The 26,677-nt window shown below is 36.7% G+C and overlaps 1 protein-coding gene and 1 long non-coding RNA gene across 4 annotated transcripts in view; both read left to right on the forward strand.

Annotated features, from left to right (window-relative positions):
- Nucleotides 1-26,677, forward strand: part of ZNF385B (zinc finger protein 385B) — a 340,310-nt gene that overhangs the window by 198,723 nt on the left and 114,910 nt on the right. The window lies entirely within an intron of this gene.
- LOC118709657 lies at nt 1,522-21,487 on the forward strand. Its single transcript, XR_004985079.2, has 3 exons — nt 1,522-2,056; nt 16,961-16,970; nt 21,474-21,487. It is a non-coding gene; the product is annotated as an uncharacterized LOC118709657 (long non-coding RNA).

The following is a 26,677-nucleotide window of genomic DNA, read 5'->3' on the forward strand; positions in this document are numbered from 1 at the left end:
CATCCCTAAACAGTTGTACAGTATATGATCATTGCTTTGGTGACCCAGCATAAATGACTGCTTTTAAGTCCTACCTCCATGGCTGACTACCCACAAATATAGTTCAAGTCCAAAATCACCTCCTAGTCTCTTCCATTAAAAAAAACACACAGTAATTATTATAATGATTATTCTGATGAAATTTTCAGTTGTTTCATGTTTACAAATTACTCTTTAGTTGGTAGATAACTTGGATGGCTTATAAACAAGAGTATATGGCATAGATGAAATAGCATAGGGAGCAGAGTGTCTTAATGTCCTATTTTTTTAATCAGAAAGTAAGCATCACAAGAAGGAAAATCATAAACTATTTCTAGTCAGCCTAAAAATGGTAGGCAAAGTGGAATATGGTAAAATTTTTAAAATTCTATATTTAAAAGATGTTTACTAACATTGAATATGTTCAAATACATTACCATATGCATTTTTAAAAATCATACTTTATATTTGAAACATGTTTTAACGTGTTTCCAGGAGGTATTTAAAAGCCTTCAGATGGGGGAATGGCTTTGCTATATTAATGATATTAGATACTGTTTCAACAGATGTAGAGCCTGAAACATAATAACATCATGAATACTTCTTAAAATATGCATAGTGGAAAACAAATCACTTCATGATTATGTACCTTGTATGAGAAGAAAATACTATTCCCTTGTGCTACTGAATATAAAATGTTGTTGGCTTAAGTGAGAAGGTATGTGTAGTCACAGTAACATTTTACAATTTTAAATGTTGTAGTATTCTTTGGAAGCATAGTTTAAAATATCCCCCTCCTCCTCCTCCCCCCGCCAAGAAGCCATTTTGACAAGGATATTTGTAAGTAGGCAAGAAAGTTTCCTTAAAAACAGTCTTTCTGTTTCACTTTGCAAAAAATTAAAATCTGTACAGAATAAACCCTATAATATAGTTATGAATGTTTACAATATGCAAAAATATTTACTTTCAAAAAACCTTTTCAGATATTAAGACCTACTGGTATATTATTTGCATTTGATTTATATGATGAATAAAATTCAATAAAAATTATAAATGTAGATATTTTTAAATTGTAGGAAGGGTTGGTGGGAGTTCTAGGATCCAACTACAGTTATTTCTCGTCAATTAACTCATAAGTTCTAGCTAGATAATAGGACAACTGTTTTATTGGAATAGAATTATTATTATTATTATTATTTTTAGTTCCACCACTTCTTGATATAGCTGTGTTTTCCTAATCACCATTAACCCTTTCTTGGAAATTCACTTTACTTTTTTTTTTTTTTCCTGCAAAAAGCTTTATTGTTTCATTTGGTCCAACGCATGGGAGAGGGCTTCCGGGTGATTAAAAGAATGACTGGTAGTTTCAGGGAGAGGCTCAGGCAAAACCCAGATGCCAGGGGAGGCAGAGAGACCTTCAGAGGCCTCTGAGCTCCAAAGGCTCCTAGTCATGCTTGAGGGTGAGCCTTTCGAAGAGATACGCTTGCCCAGCTCAGCCTGCGGGCCAACCAGCCTGAGGATGTTACTCAGGTGTGGCTCCTCCTCTTGATGAGTTTCACCTCCTCACCCAGGAAGTGGTTCTCCTGGAAGTCACAGAGATGAGAGTCTGCGCGGGTAGAACCCAGGGCCTGCAGCTCCAAAGGGCCTGGTTAAGGCTCCTCTCCAAGGCCAGGGCGGCCTCCACAGGGTCCTGAGTTTTGCCCCCTCACCTTGGGAAGGCTTCAGCACGTCCTGGAAGAGAATGTGGCCACCACACTTGCTTTGTAACTTTAATAGATGCTCAGCGCCCTCCAGCTTCTTCTCCACCAACTCATGGAAGTGGCCCACGCCCTCAAGAGCCACATCTGGGCTTGTATTTTGACCTGGTCGAAATAGAAGCCAGAGAGAGGTAGGTGTGGAGGCCCGCAGATGCAGGTTGGCCAGGCAATTGGCCACAGCCTCCACCTCGGTGTAATAATTCTGATGAGTTTGGGAGCTCATGGTTGTTCGGTAATAAGGAGTTAAGGTAGAAAAAACAAAACAAACACACAAAAACACGGTGTGTTGGCTGTTGTTTTTTTGTTTGTTTGTTTGTTTGATTATTTGTTTGGGGGGGGGGTATTTTGTGTGGTTTTTTTGGTTTGTCTGTTTTTTGTTAATCCTCACCCAAGAATATGTTTTCCATTGATTAGAGAAAACAGAAGAGAGGGAAGGAGGAACGGAGACAGAGAGAGAAACAGCAATGTGAGAGAGACATATCAGTTGGTTGCTTCCTGCATGTGCTCTGACTAGCACCAGGGATCGAACCTACAACCTAAGTATGTGCCCCTGCACTTTCACTGTGCAGGCTGATGCTCTAACCATTGAGAACACCAGTCAAGGCAAAATGTACACCTTTTTTTTTTTTTTTATAGTCTGCCCTATGCTTGTAGGTTATTTGCTTTTTATGATTTTTTTCCAGCTAGATTTTAAACTTGTTGAACGCAGGGTCTCTATGAACTCCCTTTGGTAACTCCCACATGATAATCCTTAGAGAAGTCTTTTGATATGAGTTTTAAATAAACATGCCTGCAAAATTAATCACACATGTCTATAGGCATGTCATGAAGAGAGACTTGTACTTTTCTTTTGAAAAGTTGAGACTCTAGAAACCCTATTTTAAAAGGTGCAAGCTTGCCTGGCCAGCATGGCTCAGTGGTTTAGCAAACCAGGAGGTCACGGTTCAATTCCCACCCAGGTTGCTTGATCCCCAGTGTAGGGTGTGCAGGAAGCAACTGATCAACGATCCTCAGTAATCATTGATATTTCTCTATCTCTCTCTCCCTTCTTCTTGAAATCAATTAAAATATATTTGGGGGAGGGGGATCAAGCTTTCCTGATCTAAACTTATACTCTGAATCAGATCCCAACATAATCAGATTGTTATTTTGGGGTGCCATGGAAAGCTGTACTAACACCGGCCTATATTGAGTGTGTCACACCAGTACTTTGCTCTGAGTACTCTGTCTCATTTAATACCCAATGCTGCCTTATAAAGGTGGCCAGTACTATCATCACTGAGTAGGTGAAGAAAGGGCAGCTTACATAGACTAATGTGTCTAAGGCCGTACAGATGAAAAGGGCAGAGTTGGATTTGAATCCACATTGTCCCACACCAGCACCAATGCTCATTTCTTCTTTTCTGTCCTGACAATACTGTTAGCTAAAGCCCAACCAATTTTCTAGCAATTCAGATCCACGAGTTAAAAAATAAATAGTAAGAATCACATTGTTTAATCTCACATTGGGTTTAAGATACCTGTGAAATCATGATCTTTAGAGATAGTTAAGAAAAATGGTAGCATCTTTGCACATAAAGAATATTTAAAATACTAATCAATGATGGAAACTGTATATTAAAATACACTTCTTTAATGAGTTATTGTTTAAGACATGTCTGTTGGCAACACATGAATTTTCCAAATGTGTAATTTATGCTACAACATTAGAATTTTATTCTCAATTGTAACATTGGAATTATGATAACTTCCATTTAAAAAATATTACTCCAGTTGAAAAATCATTTTGGTTTCTTAGACTCTTACTTATTGGCAATATATAGGATATTTCCCCTTGAAAAATTGCAGGGTAGTTACCATTGAAGAAGGAAGAAAAAGAGAGAGAGAGAAAAACCACCAAGTAATTTATAACTAGATGGGCTAATAGAGAAATGTTGACATATTTTAAAAATTCAATTTCAATTTGGCAGCCTTAGGTAATTTGCTGATAGGATGTATAATTATTGTAACACTTTAGAAAAATAAAAGAAAGCTTGAGTGTTGTATTTTGATTAATGAGACTCTGAACCTATCATTTTTTAGTGTGTTAAAAATAAGTTCATAGAAATAGTCGGATCCCACCTGTACATTTTATTAGTGGATAGTAGCAAGTATTTCATCAAAATCTTCTCAGAGTAATGAAGTCTCAGGAAGTTTAGAGAATAGAAAAACTACTTCTAGAGTGAGTCTAAGCAATATGCCAATGGCCGATAGTCCTGAAAATCCTGATATATCTACTACTGTTATATTCCCTCCTTGTTGTAGAGTCTACTACAAAGAGGCATGTAATTACATTTGACCCTATAAACTTTATATAAATCTCACGTCAGTGTTCGCCAGTAGAGAGTCAAAATTGAGTTATTTTGATCCTGCCCCTGAAATGTCTTTTTTGTTGTTGTTGACTCTTTGGATCTTCTCATAGTAAAAGATGAAGCAGATCATAGTTTTAAGTGGAGAAACAGGCAATTGAAAAGTAAATTGTCCTCATTGCATATTTGGGAGGAAAGATGTTTAAGAACTAAAAATTCTTTTGATCATGAAATGTTAGTATAATAATATCACTGGCTCTGTGAATTCCAAGGAACATTGTAGCTATTGTCCCCCAAGTATATTTATAATGGATATATTGCAATTAATACAGAATCTCAAGTATTGCATGTATGAAATATGTACAACTGTGTCATAAATTCAAATGGAAAATGTGAGTTTGAAAGTGGAGGATCCTTCCAGTCCCTATGGCACAAGGCAAGATTCGTTCTTTTATATCTGGTTCTATTTGTTCATAATGCCAGATCTATAAAAAAAAAAAAATACTCAGCAACACAAAACTGCAGAGTTGTTACCATACTAAAACTTAGAAACTTTATGTACTAGTTACTATTATGTTAAAAATCAGAAAAAGTGTTTATTCCATACATGTTAACCAGTTTCATAAGGCATAAAAATGACAATCCTAAATTATAAGTACAAATTTTATACATGAAATGAGTACTTTATTATTACTTCAGGGTATTTTCAGAATTGCTTAGTGAATATCAAAATCTCTTCTTGCTTCGCCCAGCCCAAACCCCTTATTGCTCTTCCTCAGCATAAAGCTAAGATGTCCTGGCAGCAGTGCCAAACCTAAATGCAATTTCTATATGATGCTAAAGAAATATACCCAGAGATTGTAATGCTTTCAAAGGATTGTAAGAATATGCAGTTTTGTCCTGTATCTTCAAAGACAATGGTTCCAATTGGGATCCCCAAGTGGGTTATATGCTTTCATTCCTCCAAGAATGAAGTGCCCTATGTAGTTATAATGTCACTTTCACCTTGCCCTTTGTTTTCTATCCACATCTATACCAATAAAAACCTAGATGGCCCTCCTGTGTGATGCCATCACAAAGATGGCCACCATAAGATGGCTGCCACAAGATGGCCGTGTGCACAGCAAAGGTGGGGGGCCCAGCGGCCACACCACATGGTGAGGCCTAGGGGATAGCTCTGTGTGGTGTGGAGGAGGCCAGTCCCAACGTCTCCGCCACCTTGCATGAAAGAGGCAGGTCACAGCAGGGGAGGGCAGTTGTGGGCAATCAGTCTGGCAGGGGAGAGCAGTTGGGGGTGATTGGGCCAGCAGGGGAGCAGTTAGGGGGCGATCAGGCTGACAAGCAGAAGCAGTTAGGGGCACTCAGTCAAGCAGGCAAGTGAGCAGTTAGAAGCCAGCAGTCCCAGATTGTGAAAGGGATATCTGACTGCCAGTTTTTCAGACATCCCCCAAAGAGTCCCAGATTGGAGAGGGTACAGGCTGAGCTGAATTTCATGTACCAGGCTACCAGTATAACTATAAAACTTTTAAGAAACTCTTCTGCACTCTACCATTCCCTTCTCTAGTGGGAGTTTAAATGGTGCTATTGTGGGTGTTTTGTTTTTTTTCCCTAAATAAAATGTGAGCCTTTCTATGAGAGTTGGTATAACTCTAGGAACTTTGGCTAGGTGTTCACAATGTTCTTGCTTCTACGGTGAAGGAAGAAAGATAAATGATATAGGATTGGTTCTTGGCTTCAAGTATCTCTCAGTGTAGTAGTCAAGAGTGCTATATAAATAAGCAGTGTCATACAAAATGAAATGTAAGGCAGTCACTTTAGTTTTGTTAAGCAATTCAATGGCTATGCTCCTCTGTAGAACCAACATAAGGAATTACATTATTCTTTCATTATAATGGAGTAGACCTGCATGAAGATTTGAAAGATAAAATATTTGACCCAAAGATATAGAGATGGATACATGATAATTTCCCCAGATTATACATCCAAATAAATATTTTCTCATTCCAAGTGGCCACCTAGGAAGCTATGCAATGCCCCTTTGATTAGAATATTGTTACATTTCCTCTGGTTGACTTGCCTACAGAAGTAATTTATTATATTGTCAAGCTTGTCAGTGTCCAATTTATATTTTTAGTTTTTCAGTCAAAATGCTAAACCCCTTTCTTTAATTGCATATTAAAATAATATTTTAAAGAAATGTCACATTGCTTTTTGTGGTGTCTTTGGTTTCCAAAATGCTGGAATTTGTTTCTTTTTTGAGACCATTATTGGAACGCAGATTTGATCAGTTATTATCTTTGCAGACATTCACTATTGGTGGTTGTCAGCCTGTATAAGGCAGATCCCTGAATCTGGTCTGGGCTGGAAGATTGGCTCAAATGAAGGCTCAGATTCCATTTAGAGTTGTTTCACTTGGGGTTAGTAATGAACCAACAAACAGCACAATAAGTGGAATCAATACAAGTTAGTGGATACATTTCCTGATGCCTCCCTTGTCCCTCAGGGCAGGCATATTTAAAATTGCAGTCCATGTCCCATGAGGAATCCATGAGCAGCCCAGAACTGAATCAGCAGCTTAATCTCACAACCTTGTGTACTGGGGGAAGGGTGCTTATCTGTCACCATAGAAGGTGTTTCTGTTTTTACAAAGTCTTCAAAACCTGTGTTTCACCAGTCTTCAGAATGGCATTTGAATTTACAAGAGACTGCTTTACTCTCCCACATTTATCCTACCAAATTCCTTGGTGAATTTAATCTCTACTGGTATACTTGTTTGTGGTTTTTAAGAAATGCACCTAACCTGATTTTGTCATCCAAAGTATTTATTGTATCCCTACTTTGGGGAAAATATTGTACTAACATGTAATGCCATAATATTTAAATAATGTAGAATCTCCTTTAATGGAGATACTTTAACAGACAAAAGTTTAGAGGAACATATTAGGTCTAGTAATAATTAATGTCGTTTTCTAATACTTTTTTAAATTGAATTTATTTAAACAATACAACAAAATTTAATCAACAATATAGTTGCCGTTGTTTTCTACTACTTGTGCCCAACGCTCAGGAAGCATTTTAATCCCTCTGTTGTAAAATTCTTGTGATTTTGATGCAAAAAATTCGGTCAATGCATTTTTGAGGCATTCTTCATTATTAAATTTTTTTCCAAGAAGAAAGTTTTGCAAAGAACGAAACAAATGGTAATCGGAAGGGGCAATATCAGGAGAATATGCAGGTTGAGGGAGAACTTCCCATTCCAACTGGCGCAGTTTTTCAGCAGTGATTCTTGCAGTATGCGGTCGTGCGTTATCGTGGTGAAGAATTACGCCTTTCCGATTAATCAGCGCGGGTTCTTTTTCTCTTAAAGCTTGGGCTAACCTTTCCAATTGGGCACTATACACTGCAATTGTAATGGTTTGGTTAGATGGTAAAAGTTCATAATGAAGAATTCCTTTAAAATTCCACCAAACACACAACATCACTTTTTTCGCATGCAAGTCAGGTTTTGGCGTGGGCTGCGGAGCCTCATTTTTGTCCAACCATTGAGGCCGCCTTTTCAAATTAACATACAGCACCCATTCTTCATCTCCGGTAACAATTTGCTCTAAAAACGGCAAACGGTTTTGACAAGAGAGGAGCGAACTGCAAATTGTGACTCTTTGATTATGGTTGTTGTCGGTCAACTCATGAGGAACCCATTTTCTAAACTTTTGGACTTTGCCAAGTGCACGCAATTGATTGGAAATTGTTTTTTGTGAACAATTTAAAGTTGTCGCAAGCTCTTGTTGGGTAATTTGAGGATTTTGCACCAAAAGAGCTTGAAGAGCTTCTTTATCAAAATTGGACACACGGCCTCGACCACTCTTGTCATCTAACGAAAAATTTCCCTCGCGAAATTTCTCAAACCAACGCTGGCATTTTCTGGCACTAACTGCATCTTGACCAAGAGCACTACAGATGTTTTTTGCAGCCTCACTTGCTTTTCTTCCTAATTGGAACTCGTAAAGCATGCAGTGCCGAATATGCTCTTCATCCGCCATCTTCTTAGCCCTAGTTTTGCAACAAAAACCAAACCAAACACAAACTTTTTCAAGCAAAACTTGTTAATTGCACTTCACACATTCTGTAGATACCACGTGTTTGAAGGTTATGTCAATACAAGTCAACACCAAGCAAGATTTTAAACGAATGTTTAAAAACGACATTAATTATTACTAGACCCGATATTTTTATATAAACCTATAAAAAGTATTCATATTTTTAATTATTGGGGTAAATATTGAATAAGGAAGTTTAAAGAGAATTTCTTTAAGTTTTGCTCATTATGTAGCTGCGACTGAGAAATTTTGGCAATTAGTTAAAATTAATCATTTGGATGTTCTTTTTTTTAATATATATACAACCTAAATTTATCAGGAATTTTCACTCTGCTGCTATTAATTTTCATTATGTTAAATACTTTCCATTCACATGCATTTGATGCTAAGATGTGCAAATGAATGTATACCTTGGGTTTTTTAAAATTAGAAAATCTGAGATGAATCTCAGCTTTGAAATTGAAATATCATAATTTTGAGCAAATTCCTTGAGCCTTCCTGAAATTCAATCTCTAAATCCGTAAAGTGGGTATTTTTTTTTAACCACATGAAATTTACTGTCAGCAATTAGATCACTCAAGAGATACTACAGAAGATAGAAGTATAACAGCAAGGAAGTCTGTTGGAAAAGTCAGATGCCATCTGTTACTCAAATATGTTCATTCCTACAGAGTGTTCTGTTATCTGTTCACAAACACACAATGTTTATAAATACAATCATCAAAACATTCTTTTACTCCACATGTGTCAAACACAAGGCCCGCGGGCCAAATCCGTCCCGCCAGGCTTTGCAATGTGGCCCGCACCGTGCTGTCATCACTGCACTCCGCTGCGTTTCCATCACAATGACAGTTTATGACTGTTCAGTAAACCATTCGGCCCTCGATTTAGGCTGGATTTTAGATTTTGGCCCCTTCTCTGATTGAGTTCGACAACCCTATTACTCAGTTATTTTCTACATTATGTCAAATTGTAGATTGAAACCATAATTCCTAGAACATTTTACAATTCTTTACCGTGTGTCCTCAGGAATAATTTCCTTATTTACATTGTAAATATCTGAAGCATTTAATATAAAATGTTGCTTATAGTAAAGCGTTCCCCGTTAATTTATTAAAAGAATGAGTACAAAATTTTTTTTCAAAGTAAATTTTCTGAATCATAAGAATTAGTGAACTCTTTTTAGAAGAACGAAAACTAATCCTAAGACTATATAATTTTTCAAAATGCTAAACAACTAGGTATTATAAGATGTCAGAATTTTTAAAGTTTGTTATGAAGACAAAACCTTAATTGCGTGAAATGTATTACAGTATTTAGTACAACTTCATGGTTTATTCAGAACCCAAATTCAAAACTGTGGTAATGTGCAATATATGATTTATGCTTTTTAAGGCATCATGTGCAAACAGTCCATACATACAGGTTTTGTGTTTAATAAATACATACTAGAATAATACAGATTATATTTATTGAAAATGGACTTTATCTTTGACATACAGAAACCTATCAAATTTATAGTCAACAAAGAAAGGCTCTAACAAGTTTTGGACACTAACATGTTTTGGACACTTAAAACCAAAGTACATTGGAACCATGCCCTGAATGGGAGAATACAGAACAAGAAATATTCTACGGTGAGTTCCATGATATAACAACTATTCATGTCACCATGGAAAAACTCAGTCCATACGCCACTTAAGGTGGCATCTCTCACCACAGTGGAGCAAGATACAGACTACAAAGCACAGAAGCTAGAGCCCCAGAAGCAGCCATGGCAGAGGAAGCAATTAAGTACTCTCAGGGATATCAGGAAAAGTAGTTCATGTTAATGGACTTTAGGTTTGGCTATACTTTTAAGGTATCTCATTGAAAGCATTTCAAGGTTTACTAATATTTTTGAGTTCTCAAATTTTTGAATTTATGGAATGTGTCTTTTATCCTAAAGAATCTAATACAGAGACACTCACCATATACTAGTTTGCAACAGGGAACATGCAGTTACCATGGCAACTATACTATAAATCGTTCTTTTTGCTAACTTGGAATTTTTCCTTCTTTGGACTGACATTTCCAATGCTTGGGCTCTAGTAAAGATGATTTTTACTTCTTCACATTGTGAAAATTTGAATTAATCTTTTCAAAGAGTTTCATATGTTTTGATTTCTTTATATTGGGAAAGAAAAATTGAAGTAAAACTAAGAGGAGAAAAAAACCTATGAACCAATAACATTATCCATTTTCCCCCCTAACTTTAAGACATGAGCATAACGTATACTTTGCATCTCATGAAAAATTCTAATGTTCCCAAGCCACATTAAAATGCAAAATAAGGTAGTATTAGGATGTAGTTTGTATCCATAGGACCCAGGATTCGTTGGCACAAATAAGCTCAGTTGGTGTGTGACCATGGGAAAAATGATGGAAGGAACGTGAAAGGAAGCTTAATTTCGAGAATGAAGTACTAACTTTTGGGAGAAAATTGTGAAGGATACAAATGAACTTTGCATCTTTAGTCACTGAAGTTATGTTAAGCTATGCCTACATCCAAATATAAGTGTTAATCTAAATATGTTTTATCTGTAAAATATGAACAAAGCAATATATACTTTTTAGATGTTGGCTACTACTGCACTGTGTTAAAGTATTTCTGTGTGTATTAAGATAGCACTAAATTCACCATAAGAATATAAACACCAGACATGGTTAAAAACACGAGAACTAAGAAAAGAACAAGAACCAAGGGAAATAGGATCTCTCTGCAGAAATAGATTAGGTATCTGGAAGTGGGATACTGCCATAACAATAATTTAAAATGGAGGGTTGACTTTGGAATCAAGAAGTGGGTAGAGGCTGGAAGACTTTTGAAAAGCACGGTAGAAAAATCCTAGATTCCCTTGAACAGATTTTTGGTGGAAATACAGACATTACAGATGCTCCTGGTGGGGTTATACTACAAAGTGAAGCATGTGTTAATGGGAACTAGAATAATGGTGATCTTTCTTACATAGTATTTAGCAAAGCTTAGTTGAATTGTGTCCTTCAGTTATGTGGAAAAGAACTTGTAAAGGATGAATTGGAATATCTTTCTAAGGAGATTTCTAAGCAACATATTTAAGATGTGGCCTGTTTCATGCTGCTTAGAGCAAATGTAAGAAGAGAGGTACCAATTGAAAGAAGAACTGTTAAACAAAAAGGAACCAGGCAGTGGCTTCGTATCATGGTCTGTGCACAATATTGTCCCGAGGTAAGAGTCCTACTTAAACATATTCTGGCATTGCAGTTCCTCTTTATCTGAACTGGATTCAAAACCACTAATGTCAAAAATAACATCAGTTTACAAAGCACTTACAGCAATGATGATCGTTTTAGTAACTGAGTCAACCTTAGGCAAGTGCCATTAGCCGGCTATGTTAGGGTATAGTTCTCTGAGCTGACACTCGGAACATCAGGGCTTGGATATAGGCAATCACAAAGAAGACTAGAAACTAGTAGTGGCCAACGGTCTCCTCCCTGCTATAACACATGCAAGAAAACGTAGGTATTTTAAAGTGTATGTTGATGCATTAATGACTAAATGAGCACAGCTGATATTTGAGGGCATTGGACCCCTTTACTGTACCTTTGAGTGTTGTTCATAAACAGAACCTGGTAGAATTAACTTCTTCTCATTGTAATATTTATTTAGATTTATTTGTGTGACTGGCAAAGTAATTTGAAATTGGAGCTGCTTAATAACAATGAAAATTAATCTAAAAACAAATTACTAACCTATACGAATAAGCTAAGGGTTGGAAAGAAAGCAAGAAGTAACCTGAGCAGAAGAGTGAACTTTTTAACCTTTGCCCTCCCCCAGTAACTGATCTTATCTTCTTTGCTCTTTCTTTTTGCCTGCTTTTCCTTTTCAAAGTTAAAAGAAATCTGCCTGGTTGTTTTTACGCCCCACTCTCTCTTTCCCTCCATTGCTTGTGTGTCCTAGAAGTGGAGATTTTAAGTTGAGGAAGGTGACTCTGCACGTGGGCTGTTTAACTGAATGAGTGGGAAGGAAGATGGCTGTAACTATGGTGACCATTTATCCAAGTTTACTTGGGACAGTCCCAATCTATGCCTATTTATAGCATCCCCTTCATTCTCAAAAATGTCCTGGCTTGGATGGTAAGTTACACAGCCACCCTAGTTACAACTCAGATGGGCGAAAGGGCAGTGTAGAAAAATGTGGACACTGAAAGATGCTGACAGTTGTTAAGGTTAAGTTAGTGTCTTATTAATGACAACAAGGGAAGATTCACCTTTCCTGACACTGGGCTCGCTGTGTCCTCTTCAGAACTTAAGCAATTATTCTTGCTTACATGCATGGACATTGAACTACTTAGCTTCTTGTAGGATTATAATAAATGAGAGGGAATTTTCAATTTAATAATTTAAAAATATTCCTAATAAAAATTCTTATTGAAATTATATTTTAGAAATGGAAATGGAGATTTAATAAAATGTATTCATGATGGATTTTTTTTAATTCAAAGATTAAGTAACTCTATAATTGCGGATAATTTAGGTAGATAAAGTATTTAAATGGAAAATATTTGAAATACTCAACGAACAGAATAAAATTAATAGAGTGCTGTCTTTTTCAGATACTTCAATATTATTTTTTATATATAATTTCTGAGGGTAATTTGGTGTTATGTTTCAGTGTTTATTACGAAGAAAAAGTTTCTTGTCCCAAACCAAGTTTCTATTCACACTGATAGCAAGTAACTCATTTTTATCATAATGGAGAGTGGTATTAATATTTTAGAGAAATGTTATTGAATTCCAGGTAGGATACTTCCGTTCTAACTCTAACTTTTTGTGGTGGGTTGGGTAAATAAAGCTCATTTCGAAGACCTATGTTTTAGACTTTCAAAGTAGACTATAATAGACAATATTCTCACATGAATATTTGGTGTTCAATTCTAATATATTTAATGTAAGATATCAGGGATTTTTAAAAAGGCTTTAGAGTTTATTATGGATAAAAGAATACACAGAGGAGTAAAATATCTGATGAAAGCTGCCAAAAGCATTCCATACACAGTTTAGACATACAACTTTCAATTATAGTTAACACAGTTTCAATTCAATATCTTGTTACCTTGTTAATAATTAACAGAAAGCAACAACCCCATCTGGACTATGAGATAATCAAACACTATTTCAGAAATCTTTATTGTACTTGTTCTTTTCTGTAAAAAACATTGTCCAAATATTGTATAGGGTACTTTTTCCTGATTACTATTAGCATTTCTACAGGGTGAAATTTGCTGTTCAGTTCTGCTATTGTAAAAGTGACCTGAGGTTAATCACAGTATCATGCTTTCATTCTGAGTTTTTCAATGAGATGTATTTATTGCTAAAAGAAAGCATTCTAGGGAAAAAGTGGAGCCTGCGTCATAATCGTTATGATTAAATTGCGTATTTTTGTCATCCACCTTACTGAGACTATTAAATTACAGTGGTCAGTGCTATACTTAGGAGTTAATAAAAATGGCAGTTATTTAGAGAAACAGTTGATGTTTTTCCAAGGAGACATTATGTGAACAAGTAGAGGAAAGGTGGTACTGGAGAGCATAATTAATAAGATACTAACTTAAACTGGTTCTACCAAAATATCAACAACTGTCAACATTTTTTAAAGTTCCTACATTTTCCTGCTTTAGCTCATCTTAGTTATAATTAGTGTGGCTATGTAATTTACCAGTCAAGCCAGGACAATTTTGAGAATGAAAGGGAATGCTATTAATAGGCATAGACTGGGACTGTCCCAAGAAAACTTGGATAAATGGTCACTGTAGTTACAGCCATCTTACTTTGGTAATAGGGATTGATTCTTATGGGAAGCTATGCCTCTGGCCAATTGGAAAACAAACAAACACAAAAGGATTGCACTGTGATGTGAATACTTATTGCTAGTCTAAAACCTCGCATTGACCTGCTGACACTTGTTTTTGAAGCAGATTGACTTATAGTCAACTTTCTAATTCAACTTTCATCATTAAACTCTCACTACAAGGACAACAATTATAAAAAGAAAATATTAGCCTAGTATAGAATAAAGTACATGTTTAATAAGGGCTTGTTTCAATAATCCTACTTCTAGGAATATATTCCAAGAAAACAGAAACACCAATCAGAAAGCATGTATCACCCCTATGTTCATAGCAGCACAATTTACAATAGCTAAGATTTGGAAACAGTCTAAGTGCCAATCAGCAGAAAAGTGGATTAGAAAACTGAGGTACGTGTACACCATGGAATGCTATGCTGGTGTAAAAAGGAAGGAATTCTTACCATTTGCAACAGCATGGGGAGAACCAGAGAACATTATGCTAAGCAAAATAAGCTAGTCAAAGATAAATATCACATGATCTCACTCATTTGTGGAATATAATGAACAATATAAACTGAGGAACCAAAATAGAACCAGAGTCATAGAAGCATCAAACAGACTGTCCAACCTATGAGGGAAGGTGGGGGTGAGGAGGTAAGAGATCAACCAAAGGACTTGTATGCATGCACATGAGCAAAACAAATGGACACAGTCAGGGGGTGAGGGTGAGGGCACGTGCTGGTGGGGGTAGCTGGGGAGAGATAAATGAGGAGAAAAGGAGACTTATGTACTTATGAAATGCTCTAAACAATAAAGAATTTAAATTTAAAGGGAAAGGGCTGGGTTAACATTCCTGCTGGCAAATGGCATCTGTGTGTAACCCTAGAGAAGTCACTTAACCTCCCCCTATAATGAGGAAACCATTAGCTACTTTAACACGTGACACGGGTCCTACATGGTGGCTCAGAACTGAGAGAAGGGCACACACCCTGTAGCCAGACCACCAGGCTGTAAAGTCATGCTCCATAACCTTGGTGACCTTGGTAAGTGAGTGAATCTCTCTGTCGCACATCTGTCATCTGTAAGATGGGGATGGTGTTAGAATGTGTTTCACAGCATTACAGGGCAGTGTACCCCTGGGGTTCAAGCCCAAAGCCTGGCAACTAGGTCTTCCACTTGTACCCATTTCACCTATTTTTACCTGTGACTGCAGTTTTGGTTACTATTTTTATCACCTTTATTTTATTATCCAGAATGTGCTAGTGCTCAATAAGTAATGGCTTTATTTCTGACTTTTATAGACCTTTCTGCACCTTCTGAGGATTTTACATGGTTAATACTACATAAGTATTATTTGATTCTTTCAGCTTTCCCTTCAGACACATATCTTACTAGACTCGCACTTACTTATGATGACTGACTGATGGTAGCAGCAACCCCAGAAAGTTAAGGTTTAATGAGATCTTAGAGATTCTCTAATTATCTACCATGTTTCCCCGAAAATAAGACATCCTCCGAAAATAAGACCTAGCACATGGAAAGATAAGACATCCCCTGAAAATAAGACATAGCGCAACTTTGGGAGAAAAAATTAATATAAGACACTGTCTTATTTTGGGGGAAACAGGGTAGCTACTGACTACACAGATAAAAGAGTTTCAGTCCCAGAATGGCTCATTCCCTCCAAGAAACAAAATGTAAGTATATAATTTATAATGTTAGGTAAAGTGAGGCTTGGTTAATTATTTCTAAATTCTGGGGCCCTACAGTAAAATATTCTTTCTGTGTGAGGTTCGGTGTGAAAGGAAATATGCAAAGAGGAAATACACATGGAATCTGGGCTGTGAAGGGTGGGAGAGAACTGCCATTTCTCTCCCCTGTGCGGCAGGAAACAGCTGTGCATGAAGAAATGTCTAAACAGCTTCCCAAATGCTCTCTTTCTCAACCTTGTTCTGGTCTCTTCTTGGCTCCTTCCTTCCCCCTCAAAAAGGTTTGTGTCTGGGCAGCTCTGCTTGGTTTGAATTTGATGGGAGAATGGTCAGGCAGCTGGATCATTCAGACCCTGGCTCCCTGCTGATGTGGGCAGAAATTGAGCCAGTTAGAGGGGAGTTAAGCAGCCTATTCATTTCATGTATGCCACTGAGCAACGAGAGGTAATGATGATTTTTATTCCCTCCTGACTTTAAGCCTGAGAAGCAAACTGACAAGTAACGAGAAAATTCAAAACTAAAGCTTCCCAATGTGCTTGAGTGTGATTATTATTTAATGTGTCTTTGTCCTTGCACATACACCGGGTACTAGTTACTATATGAAATTGTTCCAGACACTAGCAATCTGCCTGAAAACTAAGACCAAAATGGGAAAATACTAGAGAGGCCGGAGGTGTGGGTTGGATGGAAGCAGGTTTCTGCAAGCCTATGATACAAATAAATGCAGAGCTCTCTGTGTGGTGCTGGACAAGGTTTTTTTGAGAATTCCTGTCACTTTATGACATATTCGTCTATGTACAGCCCTCAAGCAAAGCTCTACTGTATGGTCACCTTTCGCTTTCCAGATCCACCACCATTGATGGTTGGGTAGGAACATCATCCATGTACACAAAAGACAGTGCAGCATAACTTTGAGGATGGGAAAGAAAAGATTCTTCAGTCACTGGCAGGCTGACCTCAGGGCTGTCAAGCCAATTATGCTAGCCCAGGATGTGTGCTCAGAGCATCACTGTGGTGTGGCAGGTGATGAATGATGAGTTTCATGGCCTTGGGCTCCTTTCCGAGAGAGAAACTACATTGGAAGATGATTTTAGCAAGCATGCTGGGTAGGACTGACAGAACCCTACCGCTTTGCTGGCCTGAGGAATGATGGCAGGACAAGGTCTTGGCTGGTGGCATGTTCAATATAAACCTTCCCTATTTATTTCCCACCCTTTGAGATGAAAAGTTGCCCAAGAAGAACAAAGTTTCATTACATGAGAGGTTTTGCTGATCCATTGAGAAGGGTCTGCAAGATGTTCACCTTTCCAATGGAGATTAGAAACGGAAGGTGACAAACAAAATGGCTCTTGGTTTTCCCCTGGCCCTGGTTTGTCAAGTCTTTTCCTGTTCAAACACCATCAACTCCTAAAGGAACACGAAAGACTACTTTATCTTCTGAGGGAATCTAAACGCAGGGCAAGTTTGTTTTACTTCATAGATTTAGAAATGGGATTTATTAGAAGAAGCTAGAAGTTGAATATTCATTAGTATCCTTGAGCCTCTTTTGAGCAAAAGACTTGAAAGAAGCCAGGGTTTAGAGATTTTTTTTTTTAATCTTTTCTTTTTTCCTGGGCTTTGGGGACTGATGTTGAGTTCTGCCATCTGTGAGACATGTGCATATTAAACCTCTTTTACGTATAAGCTTCAGCTCTTTCAGGAAATTGTTTTCTGCTTATGTTACCTAAGCGGCAGAAATTAGCTTCTGTCTCACATCGTCCCTGCATTATTAAAACACAGCTTGTTGTGCAGAGTTTTAATGGATTCTTTAGGGCCTTTACATATTAATGTTACATACTGAGAACTATTTAAGTATTCCAAATAAAAACATTCACTGGTTAAACGCTCTGTTTTATTTGTGATCATAAGTGAAGGGGACAAGCTAGTTATCTTCGTGGTCATTTAGAAAAAAAATACCTTAACCCAATACAAAGCCAGTCTCCTCATATCGGGCAACTTAGTCCAGAATTCTAAGGGAGCTTAGAATGTATTACACTTTCTTTTTTAGTCTTTATTTTTAAATGGCAAAATGAACAGAAATAGTTGCAACTTGCTATTAATAATTTAAGTATGAAATACAGTAAATTCTTAATCTGAGACATGGGTTGTTGCTATTCCTTCTGTCAAGAAGAATGTGATAATAGTTTGCCTTCAGTTGATATACACTTAAAGATTTTGAACTCTGAAAATACCTAAGCAAATGCTACTTGGTGAGGTCGACCAGGTAGAAAGGACAGAGCAGACAGAGAAGGTGAGAAAAAAAAATCAAACAATGCATCATTTTAAAATTATCTAACTCACATTTCTCTCTACCAGAAGAAAAACAGTAGTAGTTTCTCATCAAATATATGCCCTGAAATATTTGATATTAAACTTTATTCAAAGTCAGCAACCTACAATGTTGGGCCCTGGGTGGCATCCTAGGATAGTGCTATGATGCCTATTTTATTTTTTTAATATATTTTATTGGGTGTTTTTTTTTTTTAAAGAGAGGAAGGGAGAGGGATAAAGAGTGAGAAACATCAATGAGAGAGAAACATTGATCAGCTGCCTCCTGCACACACTCCACTGGGTATGTGCCTGCAACCAAGGTACATGCTCTTGACTAGAATCAAACCTGGGACCCTTGAGTCTGTAGGCTGATGCCCTATTCACTGAGCCAAACCAATTATGGCTGATTCCTACTTTAAAGCCAGACAATATCTACAGCTTCTGTCTTCCACTCTGCCACTCATTAGGTGGGTGACGTTGGATAAGTGATTTAACGTCTCTGTCTTATTTCCTCATTGGTAATAACAGAGGTTTAGATTAGATTCATTCAACTGATATATACTGAGCTCCTATTATGTGCCATGTTTCAGTAAGATATGAAAAATAAAAAGCAGCCCCTATCTTCAAGGAGCTGAAGGTTCAATAGTAACACCGGTAAGAATGAATGCATGCAATATAGAGGTTTTGAATTTCTTAAAGAAACTTGTTTAAGGTAATGGGCAGTGTGAAGGGTATCACCAAAAACAGGGTGGTCAGTTCTCTCTGGGTTTGGGTGGGAGAGAGAAGATTGACAAAAGCTTTACAGAGAAGATGCTTGAGCTGAGTGTGAATAGCATTCTCCAAATGAGTAGAGGATGGAAGGTGTAAGAACACTGGTCTGGAGGAGTTAAGTCAGCACAAAGCCTCCTGACCTAATAGAGGTCTCGTACAGCTATAAAATAAATCTGAGATGAAATATGTAATGGATGGTTGGAGCAAATGGAAAAGGCTTTGTGTGACATAAGGACTACGGATTTTGTGAGAAGCCAAGTCATGGTTCCAAGAAGAGCATGTGCACTGTTCACATATGTATTCTAGAAAAATCACCCTAGAAGAGTATGGCAAAGACTTGGATAAGGCAAAGATTAGAAGCCAGGAAGACAGGTAGGAGGCTGTTACAGAGGCATATGGGCGAGATTATAGAGGTGAAAGCAGTAGCTACAGAGTGGAAGGAAAAGTACTGTGAGATGTGAGGCCTGTTACTTCCTGCATACACAGTATTGAATAAGACACAACCCTTATTCTCCAAAAGCTTACATTTTAGTGGGAAAATCAAAATAATAAATACGAATATGTAATTACAATAGAATAGGGTTTTTCAGGCTCAGCACTAATAGCATTTTGTATTGCATAATTCTTTGTTGGGGGGACTGTACATTGTCGGATATTTGACAGCATCTACTGACCTCTATTCAAAGATGTCAGTAGCCCTCAACCCTTTCTTATAAGCATATGGTACATACTCAGTAAATCTGAATGCTTAAGTGGGTAGATAGATTGATGGATGGTCTGAATGGTTTCCCATTTTAGGTCAGAGAGAAAAAAAATATATTTACATGTGGATTGAGGACAATAAGTTCTGAGGTTATACTTAAAAAATGGGCCTATTGCGACTTCTACTGTCCAATGTCCTGATTGTGGAGAGAAGTAGAACTCAAACTATGGATACATACATCTGTTTTGTTTCATATTTAAATATGTATGAATTTAAGTTTTGTTCTATATTACTTGTTAAGGGTCATATAACAATGTATGTGTTTGTGCCCATTGCTAGACTTCAGCATAGATCTGGGTACCTATTATGAGAAATTTTAGCATGTTGTGATAAGAAAACAGGTTTAAATTCTGGTTTAGTTTCAATAAGCTTTGTCAACCAAAGCAGGAGTTTTAGTGTCACTAATCTTTAATTTTCTCAACTGTAAGGATAGTGTTGTTTTGATGACTACATGAACTAAAAGGTATATAAGTAAAATACTTTGTATATAATAGGTTCTCAGTAAATACTATTTCCCTCTGCCTCTTCTCCAAAGAAACTATATTGTTAGGAATTACGTTTGACTCAGAAACAGAGCTCTGATAATAACAACTTACACAGTTTATTTCTTTCCCACACAAAAGCAGTCTGGATGTCTGCAATCCAAGGTTCATGTGACGACTTCACAAAGCCATTAAGGTTCAATGCTTTACTGATCCTAAATGATGGTCCTCATACTCAGAATTCCTACTGAAGCACTAGTCACCACCAATGTTTTTATTGGTTTTAGAGAGAGAAAAGGACAGGGAGAAAGAGAAACATCGATTGGCTTCCCTGACTGGGAATTAAACCAGTGACCTTTTGTACATGGGATGATGCTCAACCAACTGAGCTACACCAGCCAGGGCTGCCCTCTCTCTTTTAAGAATTTTTCCAAAACACATTTATACTACAAAAAGTTTGCTCATATGTAAATTCCTTAAGATTTAGTATCTTAGAATATAAACAAAAATATTGTTGCACTTAAGGAATTCTATATCTAATATTATTATACCACTTCTAAATTAGTGTGTACATGTGTATTTATGTTTACATATACATGTGTATATGTATTGCAAAGTAAATTTGCAGTATTTTAATGTATAGTTTAGAAGTGGAGTTCATTAGATCTGACATGCAAAAATTATTTAATTTTTTTTAAATTAAAGACTTAAATGTTATATTTGAAACCATAAAAAAATCATAGAAGAAAACCCAGGCAGTAAAATCTTGGACATTTTCAGTAGCAATATTTTTTTTTCTGATATATCTCCTTTTATAAGGAAAACAAAAGAAAAAATAAACAAATGAGACTACATCAAATAAAAAAATTTGCACAGCAAGGAAACAAGCAACAAAATGAAAAGACAACCCACTGAATGAGAGAACAAATGATACATCTGATAAGGGGTTAGTATCCAAAATGTATAAAGATTATATAAAATTCAACACCAAAAAAAAATCAAAGAATCCAATTTAAAAAATGAGTAAAGGACCTGAGTAGACTGTTCTCCAAAGAGAATATACAGAAGGCTAACAGACATATGAAACGATGCTAAACGTCACTAACCATCAAATTAAAATCACAATGAGATATTACCTCATACCTGTCAAAGTGGCTATCATCAATAAATCAACAAACAAGCATTGGTGAGGATGTGGAGAAAAGGGAACCTTTGTGTACTGTTGATAGGAATGCAAAATGGTGCAGCCACTATGGAAAGCAGTATGGAATTACCTCAAAAAATAAAAATTGGAATTGCGCCGAGACCGGTTTGGCTCAGTGGATAGAGCATTGCCTGCGGACTGAAAGGTCCCGGGTTTGATTCTGGTCAAGGGCATGTACCTTGGTTGCGGGCACATCCCCAGTAGGGAGTGTGCAAGAGGCAGCTGGTCGATGTTTCTCTCTCATCGACGTTTCTAACTCTCTATCCCTCTCAATTCCTCTCTGTGTAAAAATCAATAAAATATATATTAAAATTTTTTTTTTTAATTGGAATTGCCTTATGACCCAGCAACTTACTTCTGGGACTATAACGGAAGAAACCAAAGCACTAATTTGAAAGAATATATGCACGTCTATGTTCAATGCAACATTATTTACAATTACCAAGATTTGGTAGCAGCCTAAGTGCTGAATGGATAAAAAAAAAATTGTGGTACATTTACACAATGGAATTCTATGTGGCTGTAAAAATAGAAGGACCTCTTACCCTTTATGACAGCATGAACCTGGAGATTAATATTATGCTAAGTGAAATAAGCCAGTTAAAGAAAGATAAATATCACATGATCTAACTTATAACTGCAAACTAATGAACAAAGTAAACTAACAAAATAGAAACAGACTCAAAGATACAGAGAGTATTCTGACAGCTGTCGGAGGAGGGGGGGGGGGTCTGGAGCTGGGTGGAGATTAAGCAAAGAAAAAAAAAAGCCAATAGACACACACACACACACACACACACACACACACACACACACAAAAGAAAAGAAAAAAAAGAAAGAAAAAAAGAAGAGAAAACAGTATGGTGATTACCAGAGGGAAAGGAAAACTAGGGAGGTAGAAGAGGGTAAAGGAAGGATAAATGGTGATGGAAGGAAACGACTTGGGGTAGTAAACACATAATACAATATACAGATGATGTCTGATAGAATTGTACAGCTAAAACCTATGTCATTTTATTAACCAATATTGCCCCAATACGTTCAATAATATTTTTTAAAAAAGAAAAAGAAATCTTTCATTTTAAAAATCACATTACTTACTGAGATGACCTGGAAAATAACATCCCAATGGCAAGGAAGACATCCAATGCTCAGATCTGTGTTTTAAATCCCATTCTCCAATACACAGAACTCGAAGTCTTTGGAGATCAGTGTTAACATCACCAGTGATAAATCATTAGTATCATCTATCCCTTGGTATGAAGTGACGAAAAGGGAACTTTACCCCTGTGGTATTCTCTCCAAAAGCTCCTATCTCCAATCCAATCGTGAGAAGAGCATTTAAAAACCTTGTTGAGGGACATTTGCACAATACCGAAACAGCACGCCTTAAGCTTGTTATGATCACCATAATAAAAGGAACATTTGAGAAACTGTCTAAAGGATACTAAGAAAACTGGGTGAGTAAATGCAATGTGGTATTTCTGGGTTTGGATCCTGGAGTGAGAAAGAACATTACTGAAATCCGAATAGAGGCTGGAATTTAGTTAATAGAAATGTGCCAATATTGATTTAATAATTTTGACAAACGTACGGTGGTAATATAAGATGTTAACATCAGAGGAAACTGAGCGAGAAGTATATAGAGACTCTCTGTATTATCTTTGTAATTTTCCTGTAAAGGTAAAATTATTCTAAAACGAAGTTTATTCTAAAAATACAAATTATTGAAATCCTGCTATGTTCATTTGTGTAGGGCATTACTTACCGTAGATGCATTTGAGTATAATACCCATACATGCAGGGACTTTGTCTAGCTTATTTCCTGTTGTTTTCCCAATATCTAAAGAAGTACCAGAAATAGAGTAGGCACTCAATAAATATTTGTCAAATGGTGAATGACTGCACATATGTTGTCCTCTAAAAACAAATGTATGTGTTTAGTTGAGGATGATACTAAAGAATAAAATATACACCAAAACCCCTCTGATCTGTTTCTGAATTGTAGTGATTTTATAGTGTGTTATTTTGTAAATTGTAAGGGTGTTCTGACTAGTCCTTCATTTCACAGTCCTGGAGAACGAGCATACTTTTTCTCTATAATTTTCCTAACGGAACATTTTAGGAGGGATGGGTCCTGGAGGAATAGGTAACTGGCTGACAGGCACTTGATTAGGAAAGTAGGAATGTGTAGCACTGATTCTAATTCAAAGAAACTGAACTCTTTTTTGTAATCCTATGAGATTATACATCAGGGATTAGAAAGCTGCATGATACTCATTTTCTATAAATTGGTAATTTTTTCTCTATTAGTATAAAAAAGATCTAACAGGGAAAGGCACTTGATTAAAATCCCAGCCTTACCACTTACTACCAATATGATTATACGGAAATGCTTCAGACTAGGTCTCAGGTCTCTTGTACAAGGTATATGTACAGTCCTCTATTAATGCAAATGCAGGATAGATTCCTATAACAAGAGCTCAAGAGTACAGTGGCTCTCACACAACAAAAACTTACTTCTGTCTCACCTAACGATCCAGGAATGGTGTGAGAGCCCAGGCTCATCTTCTTGCTTAGCCACATCTGGTCTGCATTTCTTCTTTAACATGCTCAACTCCCCACCCTTTCCACAAGGCAGATCCTAGGAAGGAGGAAGTCTAGAGAAAGTTTGCCTATCACTTCCATTCATCTTTCACTAGACAAAACCTAGTCTTGTGGCTCCAGCTTGCTGCAAGGGGAGCTGGGAAATTTTTTCTCCATCTGGGAAGCAATTTGCTAAACTAATACTTCTGTTATCATGGAGTTTTGGCAAGAAAACTAGCAGAGCCTGCCTTAAGTATCTTGAGTGGTACCTGCCATGGGATAAATTATCTCCAAAGGATGTTCTCTTTAAATCATCTGGCAGGTGATTAGCAAGAAAGGGGAAGGTAAGAGGAAGAATTTTATCAACTATGACTTTTGCTTTAGTCTGGATTTAGGATTAGACCTTCCTGGGGAGTTATATTTGTATTTGAAAACTTGCTTATCTTCTTATAACTTAAGACCTAACTCCCAAGAAATAAGGTTTGTATTCATCGTAAGGATAACAAGCTGCAGAAGTAATATTTCCCAAAGTGTACTTGTTTTTATGTGCAATGGTTGCAGCTAGCTTTCTTCTAGCTCATTCATTTAGAAGGAGCTGTGCTCTGTCAAAAAAAAAAAAAAAAAAAAAAAAAAAAAAAAAAAAAAAAAAAAAAAGATATAAAGTGAACTATGCTCCTTATTTCTAATGTAGAAATTCTTTTGCTGGTCCACTTGTAATTTTGTTACTCAGAATTTTTCTACTATCTACTCTTTGCATGGAGTCAGTGTCAAGCTATTAGCAGTAATTTATATGCACAGATGTAGTACTGCACCATTCAGAATTTTCTTTTTATTCTTCTGCTGGGTTGGTTTGATTGTTTCCCTGGGGATATTTACTGTAACCTGTTGAGCTTGGACAGCTTTGTTCCAAGCAAAGCAGTTTATACTAAGCCTGGTTTATGCTAAGCTTGCCTAGGACATTCTTACATTCATGGGCCCCGAATGCAGGTTGTCCACCCCTCATGTGATCCATTAGAACTCACTGCTGACAGCTGGACAGGACTCAGTTGGCCCTGATCTCTGGGTGACATTAGCAGCATGAAGGGTGAACATGATACTGGTGTATTAGTCGGCTTGGGCTGCCATAACAAAATGCCATACACCAGTTCCCTTAAACAAACATTTATTTCTCATAGTTCTGGAGAATGGGAGATCCAAGATCAAGGTTCCCAACAATTCAATTTCTGATAAAAAGTATTTCTGGTTTGCAGTTAGTTTTATCTTCTGTGTGTCCTTACATGGCAGAGAAAAAACCCTCTGGTGTCTCTTCCCCTTCTTAGAAAGGCCTCGGCTCTATCAGATCAGTCCCTCCCGACTTGTGATGGCATTTAACTCTCACCTCCTCATAGGCCCTACCACAGCTACAGTCACGTTAAGGGTTAGGGCTTCAAAATACGAATTTGGGAGAATATAAATATTCAGCCCATAACACTGATCTCCCTTGTATGTGTCATGGTATCCCCAATGGGTGAATGTTTGTTTAATACTTGCCCTGTGCCATCCTGAGCAACCTGCCTAAAATTCCCTAGAGTAGAAGAAAAGATTGCTCCAGTGGCTTCCTAAAGTCTCTGTCTCTAATAAGATATTTGGTTTAATCAACATTCTTTGGCCCTTCAAAATGCTTTCAGAACTATAAAATGTTAACGTATAACAATGTAATAAAATGATACTCACAGAGCAATGTACAGCTTTCTCTGACTTAAATCCTCACTGTAACTCTGTGAGAATAGTTAGGGCTCTATTTTATATATTGGATAATTAAAATTTGGAGAAGCTCAGTGATTTTCCTAAAGTCTCGGGGCTAATAATTGACACTGAGACTCCATTACACACCTTCTAATTTCTAATCCACAGTAGACCAACTATAAGCTGGAATTTGCCTCTGGAATCTCTGTTTGGTTTCAGTCCAAGTTCTGTCACTTATTAACAGTAAGTGGGAAAGTTACTTAACTCTATGAAATGGAGATAATAGAGTCCACCTCATAGGATTCTAATGAAAATTAAATTACATATGTATGTAAATCACTTGCCATAGCACCTGCTGCATAGAAAATTGCTCAAAATTGTTAGTTATTATTTTTAAGAACAGATCAAATTCTATTGCATTTAATTTAACTCTAAAACCAAATTTATACATTTTACTAGATTTAAGGATAAAGTGTTATTCAAATAATGAAACTATTGACTTTTAAATATTTTAGAAGTTATGTGTTAAAATTTATAATATGAATTTTACTGAGAGATGAGCATTTTAAGTATTATCTCAACCTCTGTCTCTCTGTATATATATTTATTCTTGCTTGGTCAAGCAACAGATTAAAACAGTAACTAGCGGGTATTTAAAACTCTTCCAGTTATAATTTAAGCAAACCAGTAGGATTTTTTGGCTTTGGTTTATGGTTACTTAGTATTCATTAATGAAAAATATCGATTTTGGAATTCTCATTTTTTATTTTATACCAGTAACTAATGACAGTCAACATATGCTAAGAATTGTGTTCAAATAAGCTTTGAAAAAGCAAAAGTTTAACTGCTTAAAATTGCTATACAGAAAGTCAAATTATTTGTGATTGTTCCCCATATTATCTAGGATTTAATCTTCATTGAAATACATATTTTTCTATTAGTGGGATTCTGCAAACCTAAGATATGTCAGCAATAATGACTGGGAGGTACTCTCCTAATGTGCCCAGATTTACCAGGTAATTAAATGTGTATGTCAGG

The sequence above is a fragment of the Pipistrellus kuhlii genome, unplaced genomic scaffold (genome assembly GCF_014108245.1).
Source record: "Pipistrellus kuhlii isolate mPipKuh1 unplaced genomic scaffold, mPipKuh1.p scaffold_m20_p_7, whole genome shotgun sequence".
NCBI lineage: Eukaryota > Metazoa > Chordata > Mammalia > Chiroptera > Vespertilionidae > Pipistrellus > Pipistrellus kuhlii.